Consider the following 13,463-nt stretch of genomic DNA (forward strand, 5'->3'; position numbering starts at 1 on the left):
GACTGTGCGCCGGGTCAGCGTGAGTGTGACGAGTCGATCGACAAACTGAACCGTTCCATCCGCGACCTGGACCAGGCCTCACTGGCTGCCATCAGTTAGAGTCTACAGCAACGGACCGAGAAATCCCTCAGGGTCAGTACTTATTCCACCCAAAACCACCTTTTCCCCATCCACCAATATGTCTCCATGTGTCCAGATTTGTAAATTATCAACCCCTCATTCCCAATATCTAGATATTTAAGTTTTCAAATCTTCCCTTTCATGTCTAGATTTTTAAGGTATCACCCCCTCCCTTGTTTCAACAGTTTAACAGATTTATTTGATAGTTCACCTTCCCCCCCTTCATTAAGATTTTAAAGTAATCAAAATATGCTCAATTTTCAATATTCATAAATAATCATTAATTATTATTGTTGAATGGTATTATAGGGATTCCAAGAACAGATGATTGGGAGTGCAAGATAAATCCATGACCTTTGTTCCAAGGTCAAGGACTCAGCTAAAGCAGAGCCGGAGAATCTGGGTCACAGGGTCAGTATACAGAGCATCGGTTGTGATATTTAATACTTATTATGTGAGATGACATGGCTCATTTTCTTCTCTGTGAAATTTGAATGATAATCCAAAATAATAATGGCCATTTTTCACATGCCTTTTGTTAGCACAATGTACACATAGGTAGGTAATAAATTTTGACACCACCTGTATCTACAGGTGACAATGATGGCCAGCTACTTCGGCCCACTCTCGGACGGTGCTGTAGGTGCCGCCTTGCTGATCCAGAATAACAAAAACAACAGACCCACATCCTGGACCTGACTAAGACCGTGGCCGAGTCGGCACTTCAGTTCATGTACTCATGTAAGGAAGGGTGAGGCAACCCTAAGGTAGGTGTACCTTAAGATAGAAGGGGGAAGTGCACCTTAAGATTGAAGGGAGGGGGTGTACCTTAAGATGGAAGGGGGAGTGTACTTGAAGACAGAAGGGGGAGTGTACCTTAAGGTAGAAGGGGTAGTGAACCAAAGATAGAAGGGGTAGGCAACCCTAGGTAGGTGTACAGTAAGAGAGAAGAGGAATGAGCTTAAAGATAAAAGGGGGAGTGTGTACCTTATAAAAGGAGAGTGTACCTTAAGATAGGAGGGGGAGGCAACCCAAAGATAAGATAGAGAGGTTAGAGTATCGTAAGATAAAAAGAGGAGGCATGTTTAAGTCTGGACTTCATAGCAAATCCTTACAATAGACAAGTGTGTGCACGGATCTTCTGTAGACTACAATAACAGTCAGATTGTTTATCTGTGTGATTGTTTGTCAATATAAACAACTCATTGTTACAGGGTTAGCTGTATCTACCAGTCATTGGGAGTCAGTGTTTATCTAAAATAAACAGAAATTAGATACATTATTTTATTAATTAAATGTACAGTTACATGTCATTGTATTTAGTGAAGAGGAATAGCAGGTTGCTGTATTTAATTATGAAATATATAGAGTTACACATGTATTTGTAATCAGTTATTTTGTGACATGTTAATTGACTTAATTTTAATTAATTAATTAGACAAATGATAAAGCAAGTGTCATGGTAATCAGGTTAAAGTTTTAATTTGTAGATGTAGCTCTATCATTACATATACTGTATGTAATTAATTAATTAACAGATAATTAATGACTTGTTGTAGATGAACACAGACCCCGTCCTGATGGAGACACCCGATACACGACACATCGTCACAACAAAAGTCATCAACTAAGCAAAAGTAAAACTCACTGACGCATGTATTTGTAATCAGTTGTTTTGTTACATATGAATTGACCTAATTTAATTAATTAGACAAAAATCAAAGCAAGTGTCATAGTAATCAGGTTAAAGTTTTAATTTGTAGATCTATGTAGCTCTATCGTTACATATTCTGTATGTATTAATTAACAGCTAATTAATGACTTGTTGTAGATGAACACAGACCCCGTCCTGATGAGGACGCCATGTCCAGCTCAACACCAGCCGTATAATGGAGATAGCTGGGATATTGACAGGTTGTAAATGTTTCTGTACAAATCTAGTCTGCTCTCAAAACCACACATGTTGTTTGTCACTTTGTTCAACATCTGCAGCTGAAATTGAGCTGTGTATAATTCACATGGACTGTAATACTGACTCCTGTTTATTTCACACTTTGTGATCATCCAAACATGGCTGTCTGTTGCTGAGTGAGAAACATCATGTTATACAAGTTTTATTTTCTGAATGTGGAATGTTATAAAACAAATATCCACATGAAAATCTAATCAATAACTGAACCATTAAAAATTGTAAATGTCAGATCTTAATCAATTTGAAAATGTATCTTGTTTTGCTAATTGTGCCATTATTATACCCCATGTAATGGAATTATTAGAGAATAATGATTTCAACCTATCTGTCTGTCAGTCCTGGTTTTTAAGCAAAACTCATATTAAACAGCTGCACAGAATTTTATGAAAGGTATTTAGAACACAATGTGTAGATGTGCTAATTATTGGGGAGTTCCGATTCATTTATCTTTCTGGGAATTTTAGCCCCATTGAACTTGAATTTTGGCCATATGTTGAATTTAGCAATGAATTTTTGTAAGGGTGACTCTTCTCAAACAGCTGTATTGAATTTCGTAAAACTGTGTAGGTAGTTAGGGCACAATGTGTTGATTTGCATGTTTCTAGGAAATTTTAATTTCAATTTTTTGTCTTGGAAATTTTGAACCTTTAGAATTTAGTATGTTGTTTTTGTTTTAGACAAGTGATTAGATATGTGCATAATTGTAGAAAGTTTTGATCTGACGTTTTGCTAGTAATGCCCAGTATCATTTTTAGCTAAACTTAGCTGAGAGCTCAAGTGAGTTTTTCTGATCACATTTTGTCTGTCAACTGTTGGTTCGTCTGTCTGTAAACTTTTCACATTTTTAACATCTTCTTCAGAACTACATTGGCCAATTTCAACCAAACTTGACAGAAAACAACATTAGGGAAAGGGGATTCAAGTTTGTGAAATTTAAGAAACATGCCCTTTCCAAGGTGAGATAATTGGAAATTATTGAACATTTCTGAGAAATTTTCAATTTTTTTTTCTCAAGAACCATTTGGCTAGGGAAGCTGAAACTTATGTGAAAGCATCGTCAGGTAGTGTAGATTCAAAGTTGTGAAAATCATGAACCCTGGGGGTAGGGTGGGGCCACAAGGGGGGTCAAATTTTTACATAGGAACATAGTAGATCTTTCAAAATCTTCTTCTCAGAAACTAATCAGCCAGGAAACCTGAAATTTGTGTGGAATCATCCTCAGGTAGTGATGACCTTGGGGGTAGGGTGAGGCCACAATGGGAGGGAGGGTCAAATTTCTACATAGGAATATATATATAGAATAGATCTTTCAAAATCTTCTTCTCAGAAAGTAATCAGCCAGGAAACCTGAAACTTGTATGGAAGCATCCTCAGGTAGTGTAGATTGAAAGTTGTGAAAGTCATAACCCCAGGGGTAGGGTGGAGCCGCAGTAGGGGTCAACTTTTTACATAGGAATATATTTATAGAGAGTAGATCTTTAAAATCTTCTCAGAAACTCATCAGCCAGGAAAACCGAAACTTGTGTAAAAGCATCCTCAGGTAGAGTAAATTCAAGGTTGTTTGAATCAAGATCCCTTGTGGTAGGATGGGGTCACAATGTGGGTGGGAGGAGACAATTTTTTACATAAGAATATAAAGAGAAAAAATCTTTAAAAATCTTATAAAAATCATTTGCCTAGAAGGGGGGGGGGGTGGATTTTAATGTGTACAGGGTCTACATGTATTATACAATATTGTCCAGATAGTTTGTATTATAACTTCATTAACTGATTTTATCATATCTAATGTTCTTCAGATGAGTGATGTGGCCATTGGGCCTCTTTTTATGGCTTACGGCCATCAAGTTGCCGGATAATCTTTACGGCAAAGAGTTCAGTTATCTGAACATGCGCGACAAAAAATAGTTCTATTCGAATGTTGCAAAGTTAACTGTTTGTTGTTCATAATAAATATCTTTAAGCAAGATTATATTTTCCATATGTTATTATCACTTATGTTATTGTAACCAATATGAATTGACTTTATTTAAATAAACTCGAAATCTAACGCGAATGAATATTAACTGCTGTGTTTTCCCTAGACCGTTTTTGCATAGAGGTATAGGCCCCCGCCATGCATCACACAGTGCCGTCATGCTTTCCGCTATGGATACATACATGTATTATAAGCAAAAAATCTTTTCCCAATTATTTCAGATCCTAACAGTGATAAGTAAATGTAAAGTTGTCGTTATTTCGTTCAATCTTCATAAAAACGTTTGCACCCGCAGCAGAGAGCGTCGCTAACTTCGATCGACATCGATCTCAGCAAGGGGGAAAGTGTTTAACGGTTAAAGAACTGAACTTATGATTGAGATATATTGAAACTGGGATTATAAATAGGTAATAAATGCATAAATAGAGGGGCAATTACTACTTGTTTTAATATAATGTGCCTTCTTCATTATCGAATGTTGGGGATTTTCCAAGATCTAAAAATAGCACAATGTTCCCTCGATGGAGTTACCTTGGTTGTGCTATGATTGAACCGTTTATTTGTCGTAAAAATATTGGAAACTTGAGACCAAATGTACTCAAATAAGAAAACAGTATACAGTTAAGCTTGATTGCAAGTCATATACGGAAGCGATGTCACATTACTATAACATAGAGACATCGTATAGTATGCCTCTGAAAATGACTGTGTACACATGTCTTGTGAAGAGAGACTGACTGCTAAGTTATAGTGCAGTAATTAATTTTAATTAAATTTGGTGTCAAAACAAGTTTGCTGTAATTGCATAGTTCTGCCTTTTTCTTGCCCCCCCCCCCCTCACCCTCCAAAGAGTTTATTTGATCTCTGTACAAAGGGAACAAAAAAATATAAGGTGTTTATGAACTGCCTTGTGAATCTATATTTCCTATAAAAGCTTGTGAAGGTCAGCCTCTTAAAAAAGTAGATAAAACCCAGAAAAATATGAATAAATATTAATACATTTATGAAATACAAATAAAATGGAATAATACTTGTTGGTGTAGATTTCAAGAGAATTCATTAATTATAGTACATATCATGCAGTACATTTCATCATTTGGTTATATTATTTTTACGCGCAATGATTTCGCGCTGGCTGTGGCGCTGTTACGGCGCACCGTGCACCAACTCTCGCGCAAGTTCATAGTGCGTAGGAATACAAGGTATACTGATATTTGAGAGCATGTTGGTTTTAAGTGTTTTTGTGTCCTATATAGTTGAATGAATTTACAGTTAATGTACTTCAGTCGTTGGATAAAAGAAAGAAACAAATTGTCTCATATTGGAGTTTGAGTCTGACATCATCATTATTATTTTATGCAGTCTATGATTTTCCTAAAAGCAATGGTGGTTTCAACCAATTGATAAAAGAGGCGTCTAGATTTCAATCCTGTCTGTTTCGGTCACTAAGGTTCGACCAATCAACAAATGGGACATGTTGATATGGGTCCTGGTAGTTTCTATAGATCTACGAATTACATGTAGCTAGTTACTTTCTATAGAGCTATAAATAAACTAAAGTTTCCGTAAGAAATAGAGGGAATCATACTCGATCCATGTAAATATAGTCATATCAAAACCGTAAGCCATTATGGCCCTTCAGGCCTTTGATTTTGTATTTAATGCATATTCTGCCATTCATGATGTGTATCATTGTGAAGTAATGGGAGAATGTGGGGTATTTGAGCTTGCTCACTTTTTCTCTCCTTTAAGTATTTGGTATTAATCATTTAATACAATTAAAAATTAATTATTTTTGTTTTTTACAGACAAGCTGCTTTTATAAAATGCCTTCAGGCCAGTTCAAGGGGAGACTGTAGAAAAACCTGCCCGGATTACCCATAATTCCAACAGAGGTACGGAAGTCAAATAATTACCCAACATCAATGGACTTTGTGTTCTGTGTACCTGGACTCAACATAAATATCGCGTCATCAATGGACTCCGTTTCTGTGTACCGTACATGGACTCAACATAAATAACTTGTTAATCAATGGAATCTGTTTCTGTGTACGTGGACTCAACATAAATAACGCGTCATAAAATCAACATTAATTTGTTATTCATTCTTTTTATTAATTATATTTAGCATTAGTTTGCCATTTATTAATTCTGTTTAGTATTAGTTGCTATTTGACAGTTGTACTATATGTGTGTTTTACATAATAAGCTCCTGAGATCTCTTATAAATCTCTGCTGTACTTTGGTGCTGGGACAGAGATGTCCCTTAGAAATGTGACGAATGTGTGATGATTTTTTTGTTCAGTTTGTATTTGCACACAAGGAATTGATTGAACAACACATTCAAAGGGGGATAACTCCAATTTGTATTCTTCTGTTTAAAATCAAAGAAAGTTATCTCCCTTCTACTAAAGTTTCCTAGAGATATCTGTATTTTATGTTGTTGATCCCTGACATTTTTTTGTAGGAGAGTTTATTGAGTATCATTTAATATATTATTACAAAATGCCATGATAAGTGAAATTTGTGATAAGGGAGGAGGGGGATCCTGCATTGAAATTTGACCTAAATGCTGTTTTTTATTGTTTGAATGGCAACAATGAACATTTTTTAAAGTAGTTGATTTATTTTGTATGTCAATATATTGAAAATGTACAGCTGAATCATGTCTTAAATCCTCTAAGACTTGAATACTTACAATGTTATGACAGATTACTTCATGGAATAGTGGTGTAAGGCTTATATGTAGGCCATGTTGTTAATCCTCTGATGCAACTCTTTGTATGGGGTTTATGATGAATTTTGTAAAAATATACCTATATGTACACTAATGGTGGATTAAGCACATTTCTACCTCATAAAAACGGAGTTATATTGATCAGGTAGATAGAAAATTCATGTTTTTGTAAATAGTTTTAGAGGAATAGTGTGACCAAGTTTAAATGTACTGATTTTTTTTTTTTGTATTTATGCTTACCATGAAATACATACTACTTATATACAAATGATTTTTTGTGAGTTGTAGCAAGCTGAGAACTAAATAAATGTGATATTTCTTTATAGTTTTGAATTTCTTCTTAGTAGGACATTACTGTAATACTTGGTACAAAAAAGTAGAATATGATGCTGTTACTTTATATACAAGAACAAGGCAATTATTTATTGGGGTGAACAAAATCTAACCGACAAACCAATCTCCATTTGTATTCACTATAGTTAGATGTTAATAGAGACTAGTCAACAATGAATTACAAAATAAATTTCCCATCCAAGTACTTAAAGTTGTGTCAAGAATTTCATTATGACTGATAGGTTTAAATCTGAGTATTATTAGAAACACTTATTAGGGCCCCGCTCTGCGAGCGCCCTATAGTGATCAGTCTGTCTGTCCAAGATCTCTGGTACGGAGCATATCTTCTCTCCCCTTGGTCCAATGTGGGTCATACTTCACCTACAGAATTCCTTTGGGTAAAGAGTGTGTATTGACCTTGAACCATGTTTCTAGGTCTAAGGTTAAGGTCATAGCAGAATTATATATAAAATTCTTGTCTCTCCCCTTGGTCCATTCTGTCTTATACTTCACTTACAGAGTGTCTATGGTCAAAGGGTGTGCAGTGACCTTGAATAAAGTTTGTAGGTCAAGGGTCAAGGTCATATAAGGCCATCAAATATTTCTTTTTTCAGAGAAGATATATTTTCCACTTAGTCCTATTTGGCTGATACTTCTTATAAACAGAGCTTTGAGTAAAGGGTATATTGTAACCTTGAACCAATTTTCAAGGTCAAATGTGAAGGTCATAGCAGGATTATATGTAAAATCCTTGTCCAGAGCATATCTTCTCTCCCTTTATTCCAATCTTGCTAATACATCACATACATAGTGCCTTTGATCAAAGAAATTGCAGCGACCTTGAATGATGTTCGTAGGTCAAATGTCAAATTCATATCAGATGACACAAAACTCCCTTTTTAAAAGCACACACACAGAAGTTCAATGACAGGTGGAAATTTGTTAAGTTATGGGTCAAGGTCAAAGCAAAATTCTCTGAAATTATTTCCACCCTATTGTCCATTATTTAAGCGGGGCTCTTTTTATATGGTCACCATCTCAATGTTGTCTAATTTTGATATTGTATCTGTCCTAAGCTCATGATTGGTTGATAGGTGTTACATGAGCGTGCAATAAAATCTGTTATATAAACCTTACTATAAAAAATACAAACCTTAATATCTTCTTCCGGCAATCACACACTTTGATAGATGAACTGTTACCGCAATTCTATTTACTTTACGTGAATAATGTCATCTCCCAGTCATGCTCATTAACACAAATAATGTTAAACGGAATGAGGAACTATTATGTTTATACTGTTACCCTGCAATTGCGCAATTTAACCGCATATAACGCTACACATAATCGCACACTTTAACGCATAGTTATACCCTTACACACAATCACACACTTTAACACATATACATTTACACGCAATCAAACACTTTACCACATATACCGTTACACAAAATCAAACACTTTAACGCATATACCGTTACACAAAATCAAACATTTTAACACATATACCGTTACACAAAATCAAACAATTTAACACTTTAACACATGTACCGGTACACAAAATCACACACTTTAACACGTATAGTGTTACACAAAATCAAACACTTTAACACATGTACCGTTACACAAAATCAAACACTTTAACACATATACCGTTACACGCAATCAAACACTTTAACACATGTACCGGTACACAAAATCACACACTTAAACACATATACCGTTACACAAAATCAAACACTTTAACACATTCATACCGTTACACCACAAGTACCTGAAATTTTATTAATCAGTCGCTAAGTCATATATGGGAATATTCTACCCCTACTATATATAAATACTTCTATATACTAGGGGTAGAATTTTTCGATATATGAATTATTAAGCGACTGATTAATAAAAATTCAGGTGCCTGTGGTTACACACAATCACACACGTTGACGCATATACCGTTACACACAATCACACATTCTAACACATATATTATTACACACACTCCTGCACTTTAACACATATACCATTACACACAACCACACACTTTATCACATATACCATTACGCAAAATCACGCGTTTTAACACATATACCATAACACACATCACAAACAAAGGTTTGTGAACACCGTCAATTGACTACGCCTTAAAATTTACACGTAACTGACTACACTGCTTTGTGTACTTTTGAGGTGGATTTGCGCATGTGCGCGGAAATAGTAATTTAGAAAAGCAGAAAGCAGACCTAGGTAATACCACAGGTGTGTTTACATTTGTTTGAATTCATTAACATGCTAAGGAGCAATTCCCCCCTCTTCTAAGGATTAATTTTCGATCAGCGCCTGACATAGACATAGCATCAATAGTGAAACAGACTATACTATTTTATGCAGAATGTTACTTGAAAATGACTCGATAGACTAAGTGTTTATACAAAGCTGACACTCATTCTTTATCTAAAAAGCATAGTTTTGCACACCAAAAGCATAAAACATGGCTATGAATTTTTAAAGCAACCCAATGTTTACATTTTCAACTACGTGTAGAGTGGTTGAACACGAACGATAGCTCTTTTCTTAATATCATCGTTTAGTTTAAATAACTGCTAGACGATGCAATAAGACAAATATCTTCATAGATTTTCATGATTTAACATAAATCAAAGTAGTATATGATATAAAAAACGACCAGGACACTTATACTTTCGCTCGAAATTTCAGAGGAACTGAACAAATCTCAAGGAAGTCTCGTGAATTTTCATTCGAACACCTCTGGATTTATTACATACTTATCAACGATAAAAAAAACACATTCCGAACACTTTCGCAGGGGTGCATTATTTTCATACACTGACAACATGTATGACATAATAGAACGTCAAAACTACCCCGTCTTGTGCCCCTCGACTCAAAACATATACAGTTTATAAATTTTAAGTATTCGAGTGATAGCTTTACAAGTTTTATCATATTCAGACAATGAGCCCATAGTTAAGCATGACGTTTCTAACACATGTTCACCGCTCAAAGTGGTCTTTGATATAGAATCTCATTTTACAACGTTTCTGTCAAACTGTTTCTTTCTTTCTTTTCTCTTCGAACGCGTTATTCCACTGCCAACGGACCGACCACGTTTCCGCATCGACCTATGTGTACGTTCCACTGACGTCGGAAGCAAATTGAAAGTGGGGGGGGGGGCTAAACTAATCCTCAGAATATTGGGGAAAAAAACTAATTCCCAAAATCAGGGAAATCCTAATCCGTGTGTGTGTGTGTGGGGGGGGGGTATACCTATACTTCCAAAAAAAAAGTTTACCTACCAAATTTTTTTCCCCAAAATCATGGGGGGGGGGGGGCTAGTATGCCTATGACTCCAACTTCTCAATCTTTCAAGGTAAATTTAGGAACAATTATCTTTGCTGCAAGAAAAGTGGGGGGGGGGGGGGCTAAACCCTATATGATACTATGTCCCTTATGGTTAGGTCTAACTTTGCAAAAAAAAGTTAGCCCACCCCCCGGTTCCGACGCCTATGCGTTCTAAAATTACCTTGTCACATCACGTGCTAATGAATATTTCAGAGGTTGGCGTTTTTTGATCGGGCCGGTCAAAAAATATATAAATTCGAATTTATATTAAATACTTTTAACTGCGTTTCACTTAAACAGTATAATTTGCAGAAAGTTAATAACTTATGTACCTTAATGGAAAAATGAAAACATTTCTTTCTTTAAATTTTTTCTTAAAAAACGGAATATATTCCTTTAAGTGCCACAGTGAAAAAAACCATGGCACACCAATTTGTTTCAATTTTTAACTACCTTTGAATCATTTGCGCTTTAGTTTTTCACACGCAAGTAACTCATTAATGACAAACAACGAATGGTATACGTATTTTACCATTATGCCGATCATGACAATGAGCAAGTTAAAGAACAAGTGCGACCGGTCATCACGGAATGCTTACTGGCCATTTGTACTTGATCCTCCATCTGATGTTTTAGATTTCCGCGTTTGCCTTGCTATAGATGTATATATCCGGTATTTTGTTGGATTTTGTTAGCATGGATAGTGTACATTTTTGCCATATTTCATACATATTTGTCTTACAGATAACATGGTTATACCTGTACAGGTACAATGTCTGTACACAAATAAAACGTACGTGTGCTGATATAGACAGAACACCCTGGAAGTTGGTAAATTATATTAAATTGAACATGAGTTATATTAGATTCTGAAAAATCCATAAGTCTGTCGTTAGTAAATTAAATTAAAGTAAATATATAAAATGGAGGAAGCCTACTCGGTTGTGTTTTTGCAGGAAGGATATACATATTGAATTGATTTGATTTTTTGGTCGATTTAGTTTTTTGGGTTTTTTTGTTTGTTGTTGTTTTTTTTTGTTTTTTTTGGGGGGGGGGGGTTGTTTGTTTTTGTTTTGTTTTTTTTGTTTCTTTTTTGTACCGATTTAGACAGAACCCCCTGGAAGTTAATAAATTATATCATGTTATAAAATTTTTATATTTAAAAATAAAAAAAAAGTTTCTTCAAAATGTAATGTTAGATTTTTTTAAACCCGGCCATACATGAGGCAATATTAAAACTGGAATTGGAAAGCACTCGCTCTATGTAGACCTTTTCATGACTAATTAATATGCCTTGAGCAAATCTGCTTAGAAGCTCTGTATCATTTTTTCTTCAATTTAATATCAGATGGCGTTTTTCAAGTTGTTTGTCGCACATTGTCTCAGGATGAGAATACTCTGTACGAAAAAGATATGAAATGCGGGTACATGTATTTATTTATTTACATGGTGCACCTCCAACACCTCCAGCAATTTTTAAACAACTCGGATTTTTCTTCACTAATTTCATAAATTATGGTTAAAGCTGATAAAATTAGCATTAGAACAAACTGAATATAAATCAGCATAAATTTTGTATACCATCTGTACATTAAATGCGTTTGACACTGGACTTCCTTTCTGTGTCAAGGCTAATATGAAATTTAAATGAACTTGTTTGCAGGACTTGAAGCGCTTAAACTGATGTGGTGAGGTGAAAAATAATGCAGACTATAAGAAGTCTACCATCATTACTGCAGGAAGGTGTGGTAATGTTTGTTCGCACATAACATTATATTTACATTCTACTGTGTTTCTTTCCATTAAATTCCGTGATGTTTAAATGCCTCTAAATGCAACACCTATTCACTGCGTATGAATTTACGAGTAATTTACATAAGTAGTTCTCAAACAGTGATTTTTATGTTATCGGTTAAAAATGTATTTCATGAATGTTGTCAAAACATCATGTTTTTTTTATAATTATTCAACAAAAAAGTTGACTTTATAGTTGAAAGCAAAATTTCAAGAGTTATTTTTCATGGATTATATTTTCATGCTCGTCGATCTCAACTCAACAGTCTATGTAATAACCAGTTTAAACCGGTTTTATATAACAGCTGTTCTTGCTGTTACTTATTCACTCCCTCCGTGATCTGCACTTTATATCGATTTATTTAAGTAAACAATTGATTTCGTCAGTAAGGGAATGTAAATATAAGCATTAAATGGTTTATTTTTGAGGTCGTCGTGGGTTATTCAATTTGACTGCTCACCTGACGGCAGTTATTGACACGACGACGTCACAAATAAATCATTCAATGCTTTAATATAGACACCTGGAAATATTGATATATGGGTGGTACATTTATTCATCCCTTTGAATTTTAAAATTTTTAAAATATTTCCAGGAGAATACATTTTTATAATATCTTGGAAATATAAACATCATAGAAACACCTTATTTTCCCCGGTGATAGTTATATGTTGAGTGCGGGTGTCCCATAACCCCGATTTTCGTCACTGGGTGAAATGTTAATAAATGGTGGTAATTTCATTCAAACTTATCTAGCTAACTCTCAACTTGTCTTTATTATTTTAATACTTCAAGATCAGATTGGAATAGGCTCTACCCATTTAAAATCCATGCCTCGAGCATGCACTTGTCTTAATTGCATTGTTTTCTTTGTTTATTGAGCTATGATTTAGTTTGTCTAAAAAAAATTATTGTCTAGCAATAAGAACATTAATAATTTGTAATACGTAATTATTAAAAGAGTTAATTTCTGATTTGAAAAGACCCACAATGTTATACTTAGATTATAACTCGTCATTCTCAAACAAAAAACAGAACTCAAGTTATTAAACGAATCAAGTAATATATTAACCAAAGAATCCCAGGAATGTATCTTTATTGTTTATTTAAAATTTTTTGAATCAATCGATTTCTAACAAATACACAATTCATAAATGAAAAATAACAAACCATA

General features: G+C 34.6%; 1 pseudogene; it reads left to right on the forward strand.

The window, feature by feature from the left end:
* LOC136272941 (talin-1-like) overlaps positions 1-7,125 on the forward strand; it is a 220,999-nt pseudogene extending 213,874 nt beyond the window's left edge.
* The last annotated feature ends 6,338 nt before the right edge of the window (positions 7,126-13,463 follow it).

This window comes from Magallana gigas, chromosome 1, assembly GCF_963853765.1.
Source record: "Magallana gigas chromosome 1, xbMagGiga1.1, whole genome shotgun sequence".
In the NCBI taxonomy this organism is placed as follows: Eukaryota; Metazoa; Mollusca; class Bivalvia; order Ostreida; family Ostreidae; genus Magallana; species Magallana gigas.